This window comes from Monopterus albus, unplaced genomic scaffold (assembly GCF_001952655.1).
Source record: "Monopterus albus unplaced genomic scaffold, M_albus_1.0 scaffold33.1, whole genome shotgun sequence".
NCBI classification, from domain to species: Eukaryota; Metazoa; Chordata; class Actinopteri; order Synbranchiformes; family Synbranchidae; genus Monopterus; species Monopterus albus.
The window spans coordinates 2079610-2084544 of NW_018127913.1; positions in this window are offsets into that span (position 1 = coordinate 2079610).

Consider the following 4935-nt stretch of genomic DNA (forward strand, 5'->3'; position numbering starts at 1 on the left):
TTCAGCAGGTGATGTTAAGCTTTTCCTCTATCCCTGTATTATATTGTCATAATATAGAGACTTTCCTACTTAATCTGGGCTGGTGATAAATGGATACTGAGATAGATTGAGGTTGAGACACTCTGGTGTAACACCTAATATGCATAGGTTGTATGCATGGGGCTATACGTGCTGCAAGTGTTTCATCCTTTTACAAGCTGTGTGAATCAGGAGGCACTTCAGGCTTTATTAGCCTCTAGGCAGATCTGTACAGATTCAACTCTGAACATGTGCTGTCTTCCACAGAAGGAAACTTTAAGCTCCCTGGACACAGTGATTAGGGAGAAGACCAGCAGTTAAAAACAAAACGAAAACTCAAAATAGCTCCTTTTATCCAGACTTAAGTGATCATAAGTTACTGTTTGTGGCTCAGATTAATAAAAAGATTACTTTTATGAGGAGCTGAAAGGAGGTTTGTGTGGGGAGTGGAGGAGGAGTAGGCACATACTGCAGCAATCCCTTCCTCAGCTATGGACACACCATAAAGAAAATGAAAGAGATGGTAAGAAAGAAAGAATTAGATGAGAAGCCAAGCCTTGAGTCAGTAGCAGCTTGCCAGAGTGTTGCTTTGCTTCGCCAGGTCCCTGTGCTCTCTGCTCTGTCCTCTCCAATAAGACCCCTGGTTTAATGCTGGAAAATTCCCTCCAAGCTGTCAGTCACCCCCTTTAATAAAAACAAAGTATAACATTGCGGTCTCGCTTGCTCTCCGTTCCCCCCCGAGAATTAGAATGCAAGGTTTTGTCTGCGGAACTGTGAAAATCTCCTCTGCTTTTATTAGCAAAGCCCTGGTTCGACCGAAACTCTGGAAAAATCTGGCCACTCTCTGCTCTGCGTCTCCCATCTGGACTACATTAAAGCCAACCACCTGGACTCAAACCAAACCTGAAATGAAACTGGGGGTATTACAGAAAATAACTCCAGGATTTGCCTACACACACACACACACACACACACACACACACACACACACACACACACACACACACACCCACACACACCCACACACACACACACACAGATACATTTATTCTTTATTCACTCACACACACTTCTGCATGTGTATATGCTCCAGACATGGTTCATTCAACCCCCTGTTTCTCTTGCTGTGCTTAATCAGATTTCCTTAAGGAAAACTAGTCTTAACCTCCATGGAGGGATCTGATTTGACTGACTGTCTGGTTGGGTGTGTGTTTTTAAAAATCTTTTTCTATTGTTTGGTTAACTAACAATCTGATGGGTTAGTTGGGTGCTGACACACCGGCTAAGATGGCTGACAGAATGAGGGATTGACTGGCTGACTGACAAGCAACACTGACTGAGTGACAGCTGGCATCGTACAGTAAATGTAAGATTCGTGGACTCTTTCTTTTACCTATTGAACTAAGAAAAAGTCTTTCAAATTATGGATCATGTTGTCCTCATCGCAGGATATGAACCCTAACATTTCATGAATTAATATAGTATGTTACATACATATTTATGTCTTTTCATAACAATTAAAGGGCAAGTAAGCTTCTAATTCTTTCTTATTGTCAACAAATTCAATGAACAGCAACCCAGACAACAAATATTGTCAAAGCCTATTCATCGCAGGATATGAACCCTAACAATTCATGAATTAATATAATATGTTACTTACATATTTATGTCTTTTCATAACAATTAAAGGGCAAGTAAGCTTCTAATTCTTTCTTATTGTCAACAAATTCAATGAACAGCAACCCAGACAACAAATATTGTCAAAGCCTAAGTCTGACATACAGTATGTTATTCCTCTGTGTCATCGAGCTCTATTGATGTCCGGACTCTAACCACAAACAAATCAATGAGCCACACTGTTCAACTCAGTGGCACATGCCTTTATTGTGACAGCCATGGGTGTTGTACTTTATTTTAATCCCACATACACCGCCCTGCTGCTGTATACAGTATAACCAGCAGAGCATTAAATGTGTATCAATCCAACGTTGAAATAATCCCCTACAAAAACACTTTTTCCTCCTGTCTGATTCATTTTTGCTAAAAACTACAATTCCCAGCAGTTTAAATAAATAACTATGTTTAAATATAAAGTTTAGAAACATAAAAATACTTAAAACAACAAAATGCAGTGAATTACCATTACTGTACCAAACCCATACTGTGCAGCATGCGCTGTTTGTACTGCATGTTCTAGATAAACCTGTTGTTCTGTAGATGAAACATGTGTCCAACCATGAATAAACAACAAAAAACAACCAACAAACCAAACAACCAATAAACAAAAATGGTGTATTAGCTGCATCTTAACAGGTTTGACTACCTAAGACCTGCTAATGAGCTGCAAAACATGTTGCATGATTGTAATCAAATATACAAGTACATTTTTACTAATATATTCACACCATGGGCTGAAATGGCAGGTGCACAGTGTAGAACAGGTGGAGCTGTTCCATCTCACCTTATTACAAACACACTGCAGAATGGAGTGAAGAAGTTCAACAGGAGAGGATTCAGTGGCTTAATGGTTTAGAGGACATGCACATGCAGACACACACACACAAGCACACACACAGACACAGTGCCAGCTGGTCGTATTCCAAAACCACTCTCAGCCTATTTAAATCACCAAGGTAAAGTGTTGTAGAGGCAGAACAAAATGAAATGAAAATAAACATGGCAGAGCAACGTTTACAGCCCAGAACCCAGTATCACTCCCCTTGGTGAAAAACTTGCTATAAATTACTACAGATCATTTTGTGGAATTACAGAAAAAAATGTTCTGTGCTCCAACAAAAAAATTGGACAGTTGATTTATATCAGCAGTAAATGTGTGTGTGTGCGTGCCTGCTGGGTGTCCTTGTGTGTGTCCACTTGTTTACATGTGAGATTTGTCTTGTGTGCGTGAGAGTTGGGGTTTGGCTGTGGAGAGTTGCTGTGGTTTTTGACTATATGATCCTGTACGTTTGTTGCTCTGGAGGCAGCTGGACAGCTTCCACTGCTCATAACAACAATATGTTCCATATGAATCCCACTCCTCACCACTGTCAACATTTGGCTGCAAATGCAAACTCGGCTGCACACATTTGTAATATCCTCTGACTAGTACTAGCCTGGAGCCAATAAATAGAGACAAGACAAAATCATCAATGTCAAGGCAATTCACTGTTTATGTATGATAACTGAGAGAAGCATTCATCTGGGAGACAACAAATGCAAAACACAACGCACAGTAACTGTACACTTTGCTCAGATGTAAGCTGCTGTATGATGCAGTTAGAATCCTAGTGATAAACTGTAGTGAATCTGAAGCAACCAGTCCTCATGCACCGGGGTACTTATCTGAATGTATGTTCATTTCTCTACCAACTCCTCCACTATCTGTTTCTTTAGCAGCTAAATGCTCTTAAGTTCATCCCTGTTAAATTTGTGTGACTGTGGTTTTGTGTGAGTTTTTGGTTGATGAGGATGGATTTTGTCCTCCAGAAACTGAAATACAAAGACAAAAGGCTCTGTAGAGTTGTGGGGAACTGCGGAGCTGGTGGTAATTTCCTGTGGTTCATCACACAAATGACTCCTTTCACTTTACACACAGTCAGTTGTTCCATGTGCAAGAGGCTTCAGATGTGCTGTTCCAGACAATGTGATGCAGAGTAAAGCAGTAGCATGAATATTCTTCAGAATATGATGAGAAAATGAGGTACAGTGCTTTGGTAGCAATTACAGCTGTGAGCACATACAGAATAATCTCCGCTCTGCACATCTGGACACTGCAATTTTTCTCCAATCTTATGTTGCTAAATTGCTCCAGCTTGATCTCACTGAAAGGGAAAAATGAGCAAAATGAAAATGTCAAGGCCTCTTGTACACATTCTCAGTTCAGCTGGCTGAACTGCTCTGCCTTGGCTGTGGCTGTGTTTGGGGTCACTGCCCTGTTGGAAGATCAGTTCTATGCAACAGGTCTTCTCTTGAATTCCTGGCTGCAATCTTGCTTTCAAACTTCATTTTAAAGGGAGACAATGTTGTTGATGTTAGGTTTTTTATGTAGAACTGAGCACAGACAACAATAAAACTTATTTATTTTCTCATTAAACCATGCACAAACATTATTTTCATGTAGTTCTTCCAAAAAGCTAAGCCCATTAAAATAATAGCTGTGTCACATGTATTTAATACTGAAGTCATGTTCATGTTGCCTCCAGGAATGAGAAACTTGCTTTTATTAAATATAGTTTGACAACTCATCACCAAGTTAAATTGTGAATGAAATCTGCTATAGAATACTGTATAGCTTAGAAACATGAGGTCTGTGTCCCAGTGTTTCCTGGAGTTTATTTGGACAAACAGCTGGATACCCAATCAGTATCTCTCATTTTTAAGTATAGAACAGAACTGCAGTGGGCATCTTAGCCTAATGTTATAATATGAGCCATATTGTACACTGGCAGTAGCTCAGATGGAAAAAGGGGCATCAGTCAGAGGCGTGTGGTTGGAAATTTAGCACACAGGGCAGTCTGCACATTGTGAGCTCCTTGAGTGTTGCTCACTCAGCTGTACTGGTCATTTTATGGGATGGATAACACCTGGGGAGTTAAAAGAATGGCCCTGCTGAGAGGTTACGTTTCTTTGGTACCAGAGTGTTAACCTGGCCTTTTGGCCTTAGCCAGTCAGATTCCTGCGTGCTTGTCTGTGAGATTAATGTGTCATGGACATAAACTGAAGGGATTTGTTTGGGCAAGACACAGTGCCAACGAGTAAGAAAGGCTCAGGTTAGTACAGATCTGGTTTCAGAGTGGTGACTTAAAGGAAAACTGGCTGGAATGTGTTGCAGCTGTGAGTGGCGTTTCACCAAATGCACTCCAGTTGTGTGACCAACTGTTGTGAGAAACTTTGACAAGTGCAACATAAATGTATGTC